This window comes from Amborella trichopoda, chromosome 8, assembly GCF_054954075.1.
Source record: "Amborella trichopoda isolate Santa Cruz 75 chromosome 8, AtrichopodaSantaCruz75HAP2 v2.0, whole genome shotgun sequence".
Taxonomy (NCBI): Eukaryota; Viridiplantae; Streptophyta; class Magnoliopsida; order Amborellales; family Amborellaceae; genus Amborella; species Amborella trichopoda.
In genome coordinates this window covers 24,778,539-24,799,119 of record NC_142343.1, presented here as the reverse complement: position 1 = coordinate 24,799,119, position 20,581 = coordinate 24,778,539, and the positions used below count along the sequence as shown (strand labels likewise).

Genomic DNA, 20,581 nt, shown 5'->3' with positions numbered 1-20,581 from the left:
AAAAAAATTTTCATATTTTTATTAGGTGCGTCTCACTAAGATGTACGCGCTCCAAATTTTAAGTAATTTGGATTTGTAGAAAAAAAATAAAAATTGGAATACTACTGGACGATTATGACCGTACGATGAAGTTTGGATGGTGATGAGGGTAGGCGAAATTACTGTTTATTTTTTCCTATAGGTATTGGGAAGAGTTTTCCATATATATATATATATATATATATATATATATATATATATATATATATATGAGCAATGATTTCATGCAACGGTTGTATCATAGTATAATGCAACCACACTTATAGAAAACCATGTTTTTAGCATTTGTATGAGTCCGAATTTTGCACACACATTCTCTTTATCCTCATAATCAAATCTTTTTTAAAAAAAATTTAATTTGCACTCTAGATATGGTAAAAATTAGTACACTCCAACAATGAATCTCAACCATCCATTCGGTAAATTTCAAAATTAGTACCCTCCAACAATGAACACATATTTCCATATGAGCTAGTGGGCTAATTTCAGTATTTTCTTTTTTATTTTTTAGAGAATTTATCCAAATATCTACAAGGGATGCACTATTTAACATTTTATACATTTACAACTATTCTAACTCATGATCAAGTGTCTTTTGATGGGTATTTTAAAATTAGATCAAACTATACAAGTTAAATTTAAATAGTTGGTCTCTAGTAGATATTTTGATGAGTTTCTTTTATATTTTTAATTTAGGATCGTATACTATGAGGCCATTTATTTTTGGTACAAAAGGGTCACAATCGCTTTTGTTCGTTGGATGTAAAATCCAATATATGAAAGCATGTCACAACATTTTAAAAAATTATTTTCGATTTTGTATGTCTCCAACTACCCGATTTCACATCTGACAGTCAACAATAATTGGAAATGGTCATATTATACACATTTCCTTCTAATTTAAAGTAGGCTTCTAGATAACTCTCATTATCGGATATCTTGTTCTTGACTTGAGGGAATTGTAGTATTATTTACTGGGTTGGGCTTAGGATTCTGCAAACTCAGTTGAAGGCATCTATTTTGCCAAAAAATGACAAAAATGTAGGTGGGATAACAAGTATCAACAAGACTTTTCCTTCTCTATATTCCTCAAAATTCAAGATGAAAAGTCCAGAATTTTGTCAAAAACCTTGTAATATCCCTTAAAATTTGGAAACTCATAGTAGGCAAGAGCTTGAGGAAAAATCAATAAATGGGTCAAGAAATTTACTTACCTGAAGCCATCAACAAGCAAAATAAATTTCAAGAAATTTGGTACCTTGTTCCTATGCTTTGAACAAGTAAGATAAATATTAGATTTTTTGTTTTCAGTTATCTCAAGGACAAATATGTTTGGTAAACCTTATGCTTACTGATCCTTATTAGTAAGAAATAAATATTGTTTTGACCTTCTTGAAAATAAAAAGATCTTTCTTGAATTTTCATTCAAATACTTCTATCAAACAACGTTTTGACAACCCCTTTCACCGCACCCAGTCACTAAGTGAAGAAGAGACTTTGGAACAATCCCAACTACATAACAATTAAAGTGTCTATTTTTAGGATTTTCAAGTATTTATAGGTATATTCAATTGACAATTTTTTGGAGCTTTAAATTTCATAATTAAAGGTAGAAATATATCTTCAAGCCAGACTTAGGCCAAGGCCCTCAGCTTGGACTGGACCGCAATTGGGCCTAAGGTTGGCAACGAGTTGGCCCAGCCAAGCCCTACTCCCCTGGGCCGGTCATGGCCCTATCAAGGGCAGGCTGGAAAAAATTACAAGAAAACACAAAAAAATGATGAAAAAGTTAAAGGGCAGGGCCTATCTTTGCCTGGCCCAAGCCTGACCCTCTAGCCACATTTTTGTGGCCCAGGCCCTAATTTTAGAGCCAAACTGATCAGGTTGGCCTGGGCCACCCGGCCCATTGGCACCCCTACTTGGGCCGGTGCTGGTCAGGCCCAGCAAACGTTGCTAGCCCTAACCCCTGCTCCCCCTCTCTTTCTCCTTCTCTCTCCCGGCCCCATACTAGCGATCAAAGCACTCGCCTACAATAGACAATCACTACAAAAAGTTCACCCGTCAAGAAAAACATTATAAGATACTGTTAACTGTTTCAAAATAAAAAAAATAAAAAAAATATATATGGGTATATATATATATATATATATATATATAGGTGTGGTTTTATAAGGTTGCAACTTTAAATAATCCAATTAAAGCACACCTCCAAATTTTATTATAACATGTAATTTTGGTGTAAACATTTTTAGGATTATCTGAAAATCTATTTTTATATCTAATTATAAAAATTTAAAAATAAAAAAATGGTTAAAATCAAGTTGAGATATAAATATATGAAAATCTTGAAAATGGACGGTCTAGATAATATGTTGCAAGATGCATTATTTTTGGGACTCGAAATCTTCTTTTTTTTCATATTCATACATCTTGATGTAGAGATGATCAATTAGGGGGTTTTTCAACATTGAAACAACATTCTCCAATGAACTTTTGAGGTACATCTGTAATTCTACATTTTAAGGTTGCAACCTTTTATATATGGAAAAAGTTTATATAAGGATGCAACCTTATATGTAGAACTACATATGCCCTAAAAAATCTATCGAAAAAGGTAGTTTTAATGTTAAAAAACCTTTTAATTGATCATCTCGACATCGACATATATGATTATGATAAATAAAAGGATTTTACGTCTCAGAAATAGTGCATTTACAACATATTATCTACACCGTCTATTTTCAAGATTTTCATATGTATGCCAATTGCACCCTTTATATATATATATATATATATATATATATATATATATATATATAGAAAAACACTACGCAACGCCTATAGGTGAAAATGAACAGTGATTTCGTCTACTCCCATCACTGTCTAAAGTTCATCATGCGGTCACGATTGTCCGTTAGTGTTTCATTTTTCACTTTTTTTTTTTACAAATTGGAATCACCTGAAATTTGGAACGTGTACTCATCAAAAATAGGGGAATCTTCCAAAAATATAAAAAAATGATTTTACATGAAATAAGTTGACCAAAATACTTCCGAAAAGTTTTGGTGATATTTTGGCAGTGTTTAAAAAAACGCCGAGTCGAACCGTACTCGCCCGGTTCAACTCGGGAATCGCCATGGACGGATCGAATCGGCGAAAAAAACGGGAATCGTCCGGTTCTAGAGAAAAACGGACGATTTTGTACAGTGACTCGCCGATTCACTATACGGAATCGGCGAGTCCGTACAGTGAATAGGCGAGTCCCGTACGGATTTTTTTTTTTTGTTTTTGTTTTTGTCATCCATGATAGATTTTTTTGTAATACTTGATCGATTTTTTTGTAATCCATGATCGAATTGTTTTTTTTTTTTTGTAACCCATGATAGAGTTTTTTGTAATCCATGATTGAATTTTTTGTAATCCATGATCGAATTGTTTCTTTCTTTGTTTGTAATCCACGATTGAATTTTTTGTTTTTTTTTGTTTGTTTTTTTTTGTAATCCATGATCGAATTTTATGTAATCCATGATCGAATTTTATGTAATCCATGATCGAATTTTTTGTAATCCGTGATTGAATTTTTTGAAAATTTGTGATTTTCTTTTTTTAATCCATGATCGAATTTTTTTTTGTAAACCATGATAGAATTTTTTGAAAATTTGTGATTTTTTTTTTTTAATCCATGATCGAATTTTTTTTTGTAATCCATGATAGAATTTTTTGAAAATTTGTGATTTTTTTGTTTTAATCCATGATCGATTTTTTTGAAATTTGTTATTTTTTTTTTTAATCCATATTATTCAAAGAGAAAATGAGAGAGATGATGATTCTGAGGCCACCCTATCCCAGCCATATTATTCACATATCGAGTCCCAACAGCAACAGTGTAGAGAGGAGCACGACAGTACAGGTGAGCATGAATGATGGACAATCTTCGGGGATTTTAGATTGGATACACAACAAAATACTAACACTCAGGGATTTGGGAATAGTCAGACGCCTGCTAATATCGATGATTCGTTTTTAGATCGAATCAATGAATTGTTAAACGAATTCAATCAATGGCACCAGTGTGACCAAGAAGAACAATAACGTCGTCTATCATTTTATTTTTAGATCATATGTTACTAATTTTATGCTTTATTATAGTCCATGTATGTTGATATACTTATTCCATGATAATTATATGTTTATCCTTTTGTGTGATGTAAATTAAATGCTGAATGACAGTTCATGCAGGGAAAGAACATATCAATATTCGCATATTCATTCAAAAACATGAAAATTCTTAATGAAGTACCCTCATTTCTTATTGAATTCCTAAAAAACAATATTCATAATGAATTTTAATAATTTTTTCGGATTTTTTTTAAGCTTTATTCTGACCGATTCACCCGATTCCCGATCCGGATCGCCGATTAGCCGATTCGGATCGGTTTTTTGGAAGCCCGATCCAGGTCACCGATCCGTTTTTTAAACCACTGTATTTTGGTCAACGTTTTTTCACGGATAATTTTTTTTATATTTTTATTAGATGTGCCTTAGTAAGATGTACTTACTCTCCAAATTTCAAGTCATTCCAATTTGTAGAAAAACAATAAAAAATAAAATACTACTAGAACAACATTTGTATTGATATAAAAAGCAGCACAGCTCCAAGGAGATGCACTTATTCTTATTAGATTTTTGCTTTGTAATTCATCAATTTTTTTTTTACAAAATTCTAATAAAGTTGTATTCATTTGTACTGGTCTAGCCTTGGTAGGAATTTTTGATTCATCAAACCCCTTTTCGTAAGGTAATCCTACTATCCAGGCATGTGAATAAAAGATCTATTCAATTTGCTGATAAATTTCCTGATATTATTTTAGACAAAACCGAATTACAAAGATTTTTAGGATGATATAGTAGACTTTTATGAAAATTTGGCTATAGATGCTAAACCATTATACGAACGGCTTAAAAAGAATCCTCCTAAATGGACAGAGGAACATACTCAAGCTATAAAGAAAATAAAAATTAAAGCTAAAGAATTACCTTGTTTAAATCTAGCTAATCCTAATGCTTTCAAAATAATAGAATGTGGTGCTTCTGAATTAGGATTAGGAGGTATTTTAAAACAACGAATAAACTCTAATGAACAACTAGTCCACTATATTTCGAAAGCTTGGAATTCTACTCAACAAAATTATTCTACCGTGAAAAAAGAAATACTTTCCATAGTTCATTGTGTTACTAAATTTCAAAGTGATATACTTACTACACATTTTCTTATTAGAACAGATTGCAAAGCCGCCTCTGATATTCTTACTAAGGATGTGCAAAACCTTGTCTCTAAGCAAATCTTTGCTCGATGGCAAGCAATATTATCATCCTTTGATTTTTCTATCGAACACCTAAAAGGTACTACTAACCATCTTCCTGATTTTCTTACCCGTGAATTTTTGCAGGAAGAGCAACACTGATCATTTTGATCCACCAGCTTTATCTTTTCCACTAACTTTGTTTTATGCAAATATGAATAAAAATAATAATACTTCTACTCTTGAGCAAAGGGGAAAAGCCCCTATGGAAACCTCACTGGATATTATTCCAGTAAATATTACCCAGTCACCAATAAGAATAGAACCTGCTTTATCACCTAATAATAGTCTTATTTCCTATTCCCCAAATATCAATTATCCAACTTATTCAAGCCAACCTTCAGCTTCTCCTCCAACTCCAGTTTTCCAAACCTCTACACCAAGGAAACCAACTTTATCCAGTAAAACTCCATATCTTGAAATCTATTTTGTTGCTGATGCAATCATAGAATCCAGACATGTGAATGACAACCCAATGAATTTACACCATCACACTTCATTTTGTGGTGAGTACAGCCTTTCTTGAAGCCCGATCTGAAGATTTGTTATCTAATTTAAGATGTCCAACCCTATCCCATTATAAATGGTACAAAGATGTTTTCTTTTCCAGACTATTAAGCAGAGAAGATAGCCAGCAGGATCATTGGAAAGAAAAATTTATTGTTGAATTACCATATTTATTTGCAGAAAAGGTAAAAACTAGATTAAAAATAAAAATAGAGGAATAATACCATATTCTGTTTATACATTAGGAGAATTATCTGCAGAAATATGTGCAAAAGGATTAGTCCTATGTACCGACATGAAATTAAAGAAACAATTAGATAAACAAAAAATGACTGGTAAAAAAGAATTAGGAGACTTCTGTGAACAATTCGGATATCATATAGAAAAATCTAGAGATAAATTTCATAAAAAGAAAAGATATAAGACAGAAAGAAAAGAAAAGAAATCTTATAAAAAACACAAGAAAGATAAATTCATAAAAAGATTCTCTCCAAAATACAAATACCATAAGAGTAAAAGGAAATTACCTGTATGTTATAAATGCGGAAAAGTTGGCTATTATAAAAGCCAATGTAAAATAAAAAAGAAAATAGATACTACAATCTTAGAAGAATCCATTAGAAATAAACTATATGATATAATATAAATATATGATGATGATTCTTCTGAATCTTCCATTGATACTACAATGGTAGGACAAATAAAAGATGAAGATTATTTCATGTCCTCAATAGAACAATCTGGATCTGAACATAATATAGAAGAATGTTCCTGTAATATGCTATCCAAAGAAGATACATTAATATTATACCTTATGAAAATTACAAAATGACATATCAGGAACTGTAACTGATACAGACGAAATCGAATTCGATCAACTAGCAAATCCTAGTGATAAAGAACCAGAAACCTTCAGAACCAAAGAAGTTGAAGAAAATATATCGGTAAACTTAGTAAATAAAATTATTTCTCAAAAATGGTTTATATTAGTAAAAATTGTCATCGAAGAAGAATATAATTTTCAAACATTAGCTTTAGTAGATTCAGGTGCAGATTTAAATTGTATTAATGAAGGTTTAGTTCCATCAAAATATTTTGATAAAACTACTCAAATACTTAATACTGCTGATGATAGTAGATTACTTATTAAATACAAATTATCAAATGCCATGATATGTAATAATGGACACTGTTTTCCAACACCTTTTATTATGGTAAAAAACTTAAGTCAGGCAATCATACTTGGAATTCCATTCCTAACCTTATTATATCCCATAACAATTAATAATACAGGAATAGAAACATCTAGAGTAGGACAAACAATTAAGTTTGAATTTTTAGAAAAACCAAAACTTAAAGAAATCAATAGAGTCAAAGACAAAATGGATAATAAAGAAAAGTTTCTATGTTCCCTTAAAATAGAAATAAAATATAAACAAATAGAAGAAGACTTAGAAAACCCTGAAATAATAAAATAAATCAATAATCTTCGGACTCAAATAGAAACAGAAATTTGTAGTAACCTTCCTAATGCTTACACATTTTCTTATTAGAACAGATTGCAAAGCCGCCACTGATATATTAGTATGTTTAAGAGATACTAGACATAATAAGTTTAATAATTTCTTATTAGGCATGGTAGAATCTAGTTTATGTAATGGTCCAGTATACTTTAATTGCTTCCCAAAGTATTCTATATCATTAAAAGATCCAAATATCTTTAAGGTATTAACACTAAACCTGAAAACCCAAGGGTTCGATATGATCCCAAGATCTCAGAATATATATATATATATATATATATATATATATATATATATATAAAGTTTATCATTCATTATTCACATGAAGAAATCCAACAAATATTATATTGGGTGACACGTAATGAAACAACCATTAGAGTCGTAAAGCCAACATCGCTTAAAGTGCTTTTTGTTCCCACTTAATGAGATCATTCCGCTTTTTTTCTAGATTGAATTTGTTAAAGAATCTTGCAAAGGTGAAAAGACACTTTCACTTGCCAACAACAATTACGCAATTTTCACTTGTCAACAGCTGTTATTGGTACAATTCATCAATTTATCATTTGTAACATACTATTTAGTATTTCTTCTTGCATTCAACTACTTTCGGCTTGTATTTCTTCTTTAAATCATAGTCATGGTAGTAGCACCTCCACATTTTAGTTATCACATTGTGGTTTTCATTTTTACTGATTCCATCTTATTAACACCTCAAAAAAACTACATAGTCGGGTATGGGACCCGGAGGGTCGGGTCCGAGTCTAAAACCTAGACCCAAACACTATTCGGCTCAGGGTATGAGGCTGGTTGGATTCGACCCATACCTGTAAATTGTTTGAGGTAAAATACTTTAAGCCTTATTCGTTTGGGTGTATAAGGATCGCATACAATACGAATCATAGTTATCTTTAGCTATTAAATGACAAATTAGAGGGCGAGAACTCTAATGGAAGGTGATAGTGACCATGTTGCTAATAATATGCATATATGACCATAAAAAATGGCAAAGAAAAACAAAAGAAAAGCTCATAGTGAGGATGGCAATGAACCCGGATCTGACGGGATAAACCTGGGACCCGACGAGTATTGGTATGGGTCCAATTTTTGGATCGACGGGTCCGGTCTGGGTCCAAAACTTGGACCCGAATACTTTCGGGTCTAGGTTCGGGTTCAACGGGACCCGACCTATTGCCACTCCTATATTTTACCAATCTATAAACACTTAAAAATAAACAATCCAAATAATTTGTTATAATTAACATAGAATTATACGCCATTGTTCATTTTTTGAAACTAGTATAAATAAGATACGACTGGCCACTGAACTGCTAAGAGATCTTATCTAAGCAAACTGATTTGATTATTGGTCAGCTAGTTAGTACCTAATTTTCTAGAAATAAAGAAAAAATAAAAAAATAGTTTAAAAATATAAAATATAATGCATAAAAATGACTGACTTTGTTTAACTAATCATATTAATCAAAATCGACCCGTCTAACCAGCTAAAGCTGGTCAAATATTAGTTTTGACTGGTTTCTTATTAATTTTGATTTTTACTTTAGACCAGACCTGCTAAGCTAACGATTGGTGGTCTGACTAGTTGGATTGACCATCCATTTCGATCTCCTAACCCAACCTAAAAATATTATTACCAAGGTCAAGATGATAAGAATTTTTTTTTTTTGGAGGGGTGTGGTTTGATCCTTGGCTCTACACTAACGTTTTTCTTTCATTAAACAATTAAACATATTGCGTTTGCATATATGGAAATTATTGTACTTTGATATTATAACGCTGAATGTGCCGAGTGTCATTTTTTAGCCTTCTACTAGAACCCTCTCGCACCTCCTACTAGGTCTCATATTGGGTTTGCGCTGGATTAGGACAATTCAACTGAGTCTACTTTTTCTCATCTTATCACGTATTAGTCTATAAGAGCCACACCTAAGATTTAGCGAATGCATTTATTTAGAATTATATCCCTTCTTGTCTTGCTACTCATCCAAAATAACTCTAATGTATCTCAAAGAAAATTGCCATTATGTTTTTTTTTAATTGAAAAATTAAAATTTTTCTCTTTTATCCTTCTAATACTAAAATCAAAATTTTGATACCTACTAGAATTTTTGCCTAATTTACATTTTAAATGTAATATATGCACTTTTAAATTTTTTTTTCTAAGTTTCTAGTTTTTGTCTTTCGTTTGCGTAACTCTACTAGACCTTACTAGAAAAATGCCCTATTTTTGTTGAAATTAAAAAAAATATATTTTAGTTGATATTCAAGTCTCAAAAAAAAAAAAAAAAATCATATTTTCTTAAAATAAAAGTGTCACGTATTTCTTGATATTAGAAAACAATCTGGAGCTATGGCGGTCTAAGTCCTGGTCTGGCCTTTGATCATGTTTGTCGTTTAGGCCCTTGTGTTTCTAGGTTAGGCCAAACATGGTTGGATTAGTTTGCCTGGCCCATTCATTACCCACCTTTACAAAAAAAAGATATTTTCAAAATGAATTATATTAGGCACCTATAGAAAAAGTTTATATACAGTCGAGGCTCTAAACAATCAAATTAGAGTCCACCTCAAAAATTTCTCTATAAGAAGTTGTTTTGATGCCCAAATATCCTCAAATTGATCATCTCGACATCAAGATACATGTACATAAGAAAAAAAATGGATTTCAAGTTTTGGAAATAATGCATTTTGTAATGCATTTTTGTACCGTCAAGTTTCAAGATTTTTAAGTTTTCATAGATCTGCTCGATCTATACTATTTTTGAAGCTTTAAATTTTATAATTAAAAATAAAAATATATTCTAAAAGTATCACAAATATTTTCAATTTTGAAACCACATTTCTCCACACTATTTGAAAGTGCGTTTTACTTTGATTGTTTAGAGCCGCAGCTTTATACAAACTGCATCCATTAATAAATGTGAGTAACTTTTATATGCCCAAAGGTTGATTCATGACCCAGATTGAATCTAGGTCAATCAGACGGTGACAATTTCTTTTTGTATTTGAATTTTAATTTTTTGAAATCACTTGAAATTTAAAAGGCCTATTCTTCCGCACCTAATAAATATATGGAAAAAAAACTCATAAAAAATAAATTAACCAAAATATCTCTAAAATTGTTTTTTGTAAATTGTTTTTTAAATATTCTTACTAGGTACACATATTTTTCAAAAGTAGAAGCTCAAAGTTTCATATAACTTAGAGTTGAATAAAAAATAGAATTCAAAGATAAACACAATCCGATCTAACCATAATTGAATATGGGCCATTGGATGTAATACTATTGCATTAGCCCATTAGCTGACAAAAATTTATTTCCTTAATAAATAACATAAAAAATATTTATAAATGGTGCATAAAACTACTTAAAATTCTTATTGAAGTGTTTATCCACTTCCCGTAGCTTGTAATTAGTCATTTGAGGGGCACTCAAATAAAAAGGAAAGTATCCTAGTGGATAACTAGGATCGAAAAATTAGGGTAATTTATGTACGGACCATATTTTTCTGCTGTTATAACGAAATGACTCAAAAATAGGTTGTTATTATCTAGAATGACGGATCCCCGATTTTGTTTTTCAAGTTTGTACGCGGTCCAATATAAATATCAGACTGCTTCTGTTGATTTCTTTTAAGTGAACCAAACGGTCTAATGTTCGAACCATTGGACCGCACACTGTTGATTTTTTAATGAAACAAACAGGCTGATATTATAATTATCTGACTAGATTTTATTGATTTTTTTAAATGAACTAAGCAACCCCCTTTCTTCAAGTAGTCTCCCCTCTACCTTGCTTCGGGTATGTTCTTTCTATACTTAAGAATCAGAACTAGGATTAAGCTGCATAATAGATCGCTTCCGGTGCTTCTTTCTTCCTCAAAGCTTAGACCCAGCCTTACTTACTACTCTCACTTAGAACTTAGTGGACGACTCCCTAGGATTAAGCTACTTAATAGATCGCTTCCAGTGCTTCTTTCTTCCTCAGAGCTTAGAGCCAGCCTTACTTACTGCTCTCACTTTAAACTTAGTGGACAGACTCCTGTAAGTGCTTATTGCCTCCATGCTGGGTGTTAGAATCATGAGACTGCATTCTGTTAAATTTTTAAGTGAAACATGCGGTCCGATGTTAGAATCATTAGACCGCTTTCTAGCGATTTTTTTATGTGAAATATGCGGTCTGATGTTATCACCATCAAGCCGCTTTCTGTTGACTTTTTTAATGTGAATCATGCGATCTGATGTTAGCGCCATCAGACCGCATTATGTTAATAGTTTTTTGAAAATCAAATGATCCCATGTTAGAAACATCGGATCATCAAAATTATATTCTAAAACAAATGATCTGATGTTAGAAACATCATATCAAAATTATATTCTAAAAAAAAAATTGAATGTTACGAAGGAAGAGAGAGAGAGGGTCTCTATGCAAGAGTGACTTAAAAAACTTGTGTACACTTAAGAGAATCCAATCTATTTCTCCAGCATCAAGAGAAGACAAGCTCTTAAAATTCTTGTACAAGCAAAATAACCATTTCAGATATGCCAAAAAAAAAAAATAGGAGGGTATAATTAGTGAGAGCCATCCATGGATTGATGGAAAAGGAAAGGCAGAAACAAACACCAAACAGTAAGCAATAGTTTAGTAGAACAAAATGTGAGAAGGAAGATTGGGGCAAGAAATTTACAGTGAGAGAGAGAGAGAGAGAGCGAGAGCGAGAGCGAGAGCGAGAGGGAACAAAATGCGACTAGGAAGAATGGGGCAAGAAATTTACAGTGAGGGACGGAGAGAGCGAGAGTAAAAGGCAGCGAGGGGGGAGATTGAGGCAAATTTGGGGGGTTTTAGGACTTAAGAGTGGTCCGATGTTGTAAATATCTGATTAGGGTAAATTTTGAAAATAATAATAATAATGGGACATTCATCCTTTCAGGTAATACCAGCAAATTTTTGGGTCATTTCGTTATAACTAATGTTCGTAAAATCGAACCGAAACGGTTAACCGGATATGGACATGGAAGTGGTTGAATCGGTAAACCTGCCAATTCAACCCTTGTATCTGAGCAAGTCCTAGACGGTAAAAAAGTGTTAAAAAAATAAAAAAGAATATAATTTTTTTTTACTAAAATATGAAAATAATATAAATAATTATTAAAACCAAACACATTCAAATGACGTTGAAAATTAATAAAAAATAGATTTTAATAAATCAATTTTTGAATTAAAGTGAATATTAATGAAAAAGATAATTTTTAATCTTTACCTTAATGTAAAGAATATTAAAAGATGCATTACAAACCAAATTCTTTATTTTTAAAAATTTCTATAATTTTTTTGAATTTCTTTTTAAATACCAATTGATCACCAAAACTGCCCAAAATCGGAACCAACCACTGGCATGTTTCGATCTAATAGGGTGGTTAGTGGTTAGATCGCCCAATTTTTCTAACAATGGTTATAATACTAATATAACCCGGTCCGTATGTAAATTTCCCAAAAGATTATGGTCGTAAGTCCTATTACTGTCCGACAATTTGATAGAAATTGTTGGAGTCATGTCATGCTAATGAGTCATACCCACTCCATCACCATCCATCAACCAAATGAACATAAGAGGCACTTTATGACCATTACATTCTATGCCAAGAAAAAACTATTAAAAGATGGAAAAGTATACAAAAAGGTCATTTACTTTTAATATAAGGAGGTCACAATCATTCTTGTCTAATTTTAAATTGAGTGGTTGTGAGTGTGTCATTGACTAGGCTCAAAGTTAAAAAACAATTTATCGAACTTCATAATATACTTCAAACCATCCAATTTGACATCGAATGGCTAGGAGTATTTGCTAAATAGTTTCATTAGTATATAATCTTTAAAATAAAAAATAAAGGATTCTAAGTATGTTCTTCATTAAATTGTTTTCACGATCACAAATTAGTGAAACTTCAGAATACCTAAGAACTCGGATTAGCTAGCTTAATTGCTGTCGAACTTATTGTAAGAAGATTGCATCGACCCTTGCATCTGCCCCATATTTAGATGGGTTTTGTTAGGCTACAACACTTGGTGGTGTATATGCTTAAAGTCCTCAACATTTTTGAACATTTAAATACATTTGAATTATAATACAAAATTTTTTAAGTAGGGGTATTTTTTGTCATTTAGAAAGGTAAAATGGATATTTCTATAAACAATAATGGCATTCTATTAGTAATTAAAAGACAATTAATGTATCGGGTGATGTTACATACCATATCGATGATGTCATCGTCCACTACTGTTAATAAATGCTTTTGTTTCTATTAAGAATTTATACTTTACTCTTGACTAAATACTTAAAATACCCCTAGACAAAATGTTATTACATTATTATAGGATAAATGTATCTGAGTGGCAAAAGAATGTTGACACTTGGACAAACACCACTAAGTGGTGTAGTCTAACAAAACCATATTTGTATCCCTACTTAGGTAAATAACAATTACGGACTCGCTCAACTTTACATGAAATTTACACAACGGTCTATTGGTTTTCTCTAGTTTTGCTCCTCGATTTGATGTGATATCGTATCTTATTGTTTTACTTTATTTTTTATTTTTTTTGAAATATAGGGATCAATATGAGATCTGGATCCTCAAACCCCCTATACATCATACATGTTTTTGGAATATACAGTACGATATGAAGACATATGAGCAAAATTTATAGAAAGTGAACAACATAGGCGGTCCAATATTTCCACTATAGAACGCCCAAACTACCAACTTAACACTCATCTACATTCTCGATGGATTGTTGAATGAAATATTTCATGAAAAAGTTTTCCCTTTCCTTGATCCTATGAGCACTTTCTCGAAATGGCGCTTTTAGATTTGGCGAAATTTTGCCAAATTTTAAAGGTAAAATGGATCTGTGGGGTCGGGCGGACCACCAAGGAAAAAGCGCATACACAATGCTCCCGTGGGAGCACACTTCTCACAGACTCCTCCAAAGCCAAAAAACAAATGTTACATTTTTATTTTCCCTCTGGAATTTTCTTTGTGTGAATGTCTTATAGAAAATTCTCTCTACTCTCCATGGTCTTTCTCTCTCTATAAAATCCCTCGCCACCACCCTTTCTCGACTGCAAGATTACAATAACAAGCCTTATCAGCTGCGAACCCATTCCCTTATCGATTCTTTCCACCAAAAAACCAGTGAAAACCATAAAAAAACCAGAAAAAGATGTCTTTGATTCCAAGCTTTTTTGGGCGAAGTTCCAATGTCTATGACCCCTTATCTCTTGACATTTGGGATGGCTTCTTCCTTTCTCCGTTCACACCAATGCCATTTTCTCTTCTTCCCTTTTCAGTCTGCTTTCTTGAATGCGAGGTTCGATTGGAAAGAGACTGAGAATGTCCATGTGTTCAAAGCGGATCTCCCTGGACTCTAAGAAAGAGAAGGTCAACGTGGAGTTAGAAGATAGGAAGGTGTTGCAGATAAGTGGAGAGAGGAAGAAGGAGATGGAGGAGAAGAACGACAAGTAGCACAGGTTCGAGAGAAGCCAGGGCAGGTCTCTGAGAAGGTTCAGGCTCCCTGAGAATGCGAAGGTGGATGCGGTGAAAGCGGTCATGGAGAATGGGGTCCTCACTGTGACTGTTCCTAAAGTTGAAGCCCCAAAGCCTGATGTCAAATCTATCAAGATTTGTGGCTGAATTTCTAAGTTTTCCGGCTATGTTTCTGGATTTGCGGGCTATTTTTTTTTTGGGTTTTTTGGCTGAGTGTGAGATGAAAGTAAGAGATGTATTCCTGGTTTTTGTGTATGGAATTGGGGGTGTGTTTCTGTAAAAAGATTTGAGTTTTCTTGTGACTTTAAATCGATGAGAAGTGAATAAAGTTTTCAATGTGTGAAATTTGCTTGAACTTTGAGGGATCAAGTGATATTTCACTATTCATTTCTTTCTTGCAGTTGAATCCACATTTTCGTTGTATTTTTAAGTTTTGTTTTGCTAAAAAATTGTTTGACGGGCCATTTTCATGGTTTTTGCTCCAGAGAATTAGGGTGGGTATTTTTCTTGTGAAAGGAAACAAATCGTTAAAATGGTTTGAAGATGAGAGGATACAAAAAAAGGTCAGTTTTGAGGTTGTGTGGATTTTTTCTTCACGAGTTCTTGTCACTGAGAGAGTTGCAGGTGGTTGGAGAATGTGAAAAAATGGCCTGAAAAATTGAGGTTCTCTCATATGTGATGCTGCACTATTCAGGTTTTTCTCTCCACATCACAGCTTCTTGATTTTTTCTTTCCCGTGGCCCTATCTCTCTCTACCCATGTCTACATTTTCGTATTCCGCCTTATTGTTTCTTAAAATTTTGTATCTAAAGATACGACTAGTTATGCAATGCCATAAAACTATGGCATGAGCATCGGTGATTATCCCTTCGGAGCCATCCGATAAGATTGGAACGATACCGCGAAGATTGGAACGATACCGCGAAGATTACCATGGCCCCTACGCAAGGATGACTGACACGCACAAAGCATAAGATTGGAACGATACCGCGAAGATTGCAGACATCCGATAAGATTGGAACGATACCGCGAAGATTAGCATGGCCCCTACGCAAGGATGACTGACACGCACAAAGCGAGAAATAGTCCAAATTTTTTTTTTTTTTCGGAGATTCAAATATTATAACAATTTTTTCCTTTTTTACTTTTTAAAGATTCAAATTATCAAACCTACAGGAAATTTTTTTTAACAAATTTATACTTCTTAAATATTAAATTCAATTTTTTTTTTGACAGATTCTTTTTTTTTTTTAAGATTCAAATTATCATACCTACATGAATTTGTTTTTAACAAATTTGTCCTTTTCAAATATTAAATTCAAATTATCGTACCTACTGGAATATTTTTCTTCTTTGAAGATTTAAATTCGAATGATGAGAGATATACTGGAAATGTTTTTTTGCCCAATTAACATTGGTAGATAAAGAAAATTCCTATTTTATATGTCAAAAATCAAGTTTTTTTTTTTTATCCTTTTGAAATTATATTCAAATGTGCGTTAACCTTTTAAAAATTATATTCAAATTATGATGTTTACTTGAATTCTTAAATCAAGAAATTTGTTCCTCTATCTTCCTAAAATCAATTCTTTTGCCCAATCAATTCTTAAATCAAGAAATTTGTTCTTCTATCTTCCTAAAATCAAGTTTATCGTTCTAAAATCACATTCAAAGTTGCTATATCTGAAATTGTTGTCCAATTTCATTCTTAAATCTATTACATGTGTCTCCTTTTGCCCAATCAATTCTTAAATCAATAAATTTGTTCTTCTATCTTCCTAAAAGCAAGTTTATCGTTCTGAAATCACATTCAAAACTGCTATATCTGAAATTGTTGTCCAATTTCATTCTTAAATCTATTACATGTGTATTTTTATTTTTATACTGCCAAGATTTCAATTTTCTTTTTCCTCAAGTCTATTTTCCAAATTGTGATATCTACTGAAATTTTTGCCCAATTTCCATTCTTATATGAGTTATATCTAATACATACCTTTTTTAATTCTATTTTTTTCTCCTAGATTTCAGTTTTTGCATTTCCTCAATTTTAATTTTCCAAATAATGATATCAGCCAAAAATTTTGCGCAGTCACTATTCTTACCTGCGATGCATGTGTTTCTTAATTTTATTTTTCCAAGATTTCAGGTTCGGTCTCCCCGATTTATTTTTTGAAATTTTCAGTTATTCTATCTCCTCAAAATAACTCTAATGCATCATCATGATTAGAGTATTTACCGAACTACCTGAGATGGGCTACATGAATTTTGATTCACCATTTTGCTTCATGCATACTCTAGTGCATACTCTAGTGAGGCTATGAGCCTTTATATTATTTGTCTCCACTTGTATCCATGTGCATGTGCTTTTGGGTTTACCCTTTATGTTTTTATAGCGTTCTATTTGAACTAACTTACACCTCCTAATAGGTATTATGCAGAATCTATGCTCTACATGGACAATTCACCTAAATCTACTTTTTTTCATCTTATTATGTATTGGAGCCACACTTAAATTGTCTCGAATGTATTCATTTTGAATTTTTCCATTCTTGTCTTGCCACTCATTCAAATAACTCTAATGTATCTCAATGAGAAATGTCATTATGTTTTTTCTTAATTGATAAATTCCTCTTTTATCCATCTAATATTATAATCCAAATTATGATAACTACTAGAATCTTTGCCTAAATTCCATTTTAAATCTAATATATGTGTTTTTAACTTTTTTGTCTAAGTTTTTTTTTTTTTTGTCTTTCGTGAGTAACTCTACTAGATCTCTATAGAAAATTGCCATATCTTAGTGAAATTAAAAAACAATATTTTATTTTATATTCAATTCTAAAAAAAAAGTCTCATATTTTTTTTTGAAATTAAAATAGTTTCACATATTTCTTGATATTAGAAAACAATCTCAAGTGGTCTAAGTCCTAGTCTGGCCTTTGATCATATTTGTGGTTTAGGCCTTTGTGTTTCATGATTAAGAAAAACATGCCAGGACGGGTTTGTCTGGCCCATCACCAACCCTTACAAATTATTTTCAAAATAAATTATTAAGCACCAATATTAATGACTGGAAAAAGTTTATATAAGGTTGCAACCTTAAAATATATAATTACATATGCACTTCAAAAATCTATTGAAAAACATTGTTTTAATGTTGAAAAACCCTCTAATTAATCATCTCAACATCGTGATATGTGAATATGAAAGAAAAAAGATTTTGAGTCCCAGAAACAGTACATCTTGCAACATATTATATAGATCGTCCAATTTCAAGATTTTCATATGCTTATCGATTAGCTTGATCTTAACTATTTCTGGAGTTTAAAATTTTATAATTAGATATGAAAATAGATTTTGAGATAATCCTAAGGATATTTTACACCAAAAATACATATTATGATTAAATTTGGAGGTGCACCTTATTTGGATTGTTTAAGGTTGCAACCTTATAGAAACCACATCCTTAATAAATAGGAGTAACTTTTATATGCTCAAGGGTTTATTTAGGGCTTATATTGAATCTAGACCGATCTGATGGCCATACAATTTCTTTTTACATTTGAATTTAAATTTATTTATATAAATCCAAATCACTTGAATTTTGAAAAGTCAATTATGCTCATTAAGGCGCATCTAATAATTAAAAAATAAATCAATAGATATTCCCCTAAAATTTTTAGAGGTATTTTGACTAATTTAATTTTTGCTTAATTATTTTGTAATATTTTTATGAGGTACACATATTTTGTAAAAGTAGACGCTCAAAGTTTCATATAACTTAGAGTAGGATAAAAAAAATAGATTCAAAGATGAAATATAATTGTGGCCATCCGATCAACCATAATTGAATATGGTTGCACCACCCATGTACTGACTGAAAGAAGAGCTCGTGTGAACTAGTCTGAGTATATATACGATAGAAGTTGGCACGAATCTCTAGAAAAGTTATCACATGGATGTGGGACTTGACATTTCTATAGATCCGTGTCAAATTTAATGGTGATCCTTTGAGGTCCTATACACATGGATGGGGCAGGGTCGTATAGGATCATTTTTCATATATATATATATATATATATATATATATATATATATATATATATATATATATATATATATATATATATGGAAAACACTACGCAATGCCTATAGGCGAAAATAAATAGTGATTTCCCCTACTCCCATCACCGTCCAAAATTTATCGCGCGTCATGATTGTCCGGTAGTATTTTATTTTTTATTTTTTTTCTACAAATCGGAATTACCTGGAAAAAAATATTTTACATGAAAAAATTGATCAAAATACCTCCAAAACTTTTTGGGGGTATTTTGGTCAATGTTTTTTTGCCGATAATGTTTTTTATATTTTTATTAGATGCGCCTCAATAAGATGTACATACCCTCCAAATTTCAAGTCATTCCAATTTATAGAAAAAAATGAAAAATAAAACACTACTAGATAATCGTGACCGCGCGATGAAACTTGGACGGTGATGAGGGTAGACGAAATCACTGTTCATTTTCGCCTATAGACATCTGTAGACGAAAATGAATAGTGATTTCACCTACCCTCATCACCATTCAAACTTCATCGCACGGTTATAGTTGTCTGGTAATATTTCAATTTTCATTGTTTTTTTCTAAATATCAAAATTATTTGAAATTTGGCGCGTGTGAGCATCTTAGCGAGCCGTACCTAATAAAATATGGAAAAATAATAATTTACAAAGTATAAATTGACCAAAATACTTCTAAAAATTTATCGGGGTATTTTGATAAATTTATATTTTAAGAATTATTTTTTTCATATTTTTATTAGGTGCGTCTCACTATTATGTATACACGTTCCAAATTTTAGATCATTATGATTAGTAAAAAAAAAAAAAAAGAGAATTGAAACACTACTAGACAACTGTGACCGTGCGATGAAGTTTGGTTGGTGATGAGGGTAAACAAAATTACTGTTCATTTTCGCCTATAGGCGTTTTGTAGTATCTTCATATATATATATATATATATATATATATATATATATTATTTGCTTTTCTTTTTTCAATTCTTTTTTTTTTTTGTCGTCACGGCTTAGATCACTCATAAGTAGTTCTTTTATAATAAATGAACTTCAAGGATGTTAAAACTTGAAGCCATTCAAAACATTTCTTTCAATAACAAAAAAAAGATACAACCAATGCTTGGGGAAAAAAACACAATAAATAAATATGGAAGAAACAAAAGAGGATGTTGGAGATTACCTCAACCGGGCTTCTTACGCCCCACACCAAGTCACCACCTTCCAATGGTGTGAGATATAACCTTCAATCTCAACCTGAAAAGCAAATTTTAGGCCAAGCCACTCCAATGGAATATGATCCCCGTTACAACCACAAATCTCAAACTAGGTGAACCCCTTTGATAACCTAGTTAAGAAAGATTACGTCTCTTTTCTAAACCGTAACCCTTTAGGTCATGAGAGATGGGAGATAAGAGAACTCAATGAAAGCAAAAGAGTGGGGCATGCCCCTTAGTTTGCATAAGGGGGAGAGAGAGAAACTTTCCAAGAAAGAGGGAAAGAGAGTTTCTAAGA

At 31.8% G+C, this 20,581-nt stretch overlaps 2 non-coding genes and 1 pseudogene across 2 annotated transcripts; all 3 read left to right on the top strand.

The window, feature by feature from the left end:
- The first annotated feature begins 14,486 nt into the window (after window positions 1-14,486).
- LOC105420122 (17.8 kDa class I heat shock protein-like) lies at window positions 14,487-15,340 on the top strand (annotated as a pseudogene).
- A 534-nt stretch (window positions 15,341-15,874) lies between these two features.
- On the top strand, window positions 15,875-15,973 carry LOC148780962 (U6 spliceosomal RNA). The gene has a single exon (XR_016039887.1). It is a non-coding gene; the product is annotated as a U6 spliceosomal RNA (small nuclear RNA).
- A 16-nt stretch (window positions 15,974-15,989) lies between these two features.
- Window positions 15,990-16,092, top strand: LOC148780961 (U6 spliceosomal RNA). Its single transcript, XR_016039828.1, has one exon. It is a non-coding gene; the product is annotated as a U6 spliceosomal RNA (small nuclear RNA).
- Window positions 16,093-20,581: the final 4,489 nt, after the last annotated feature.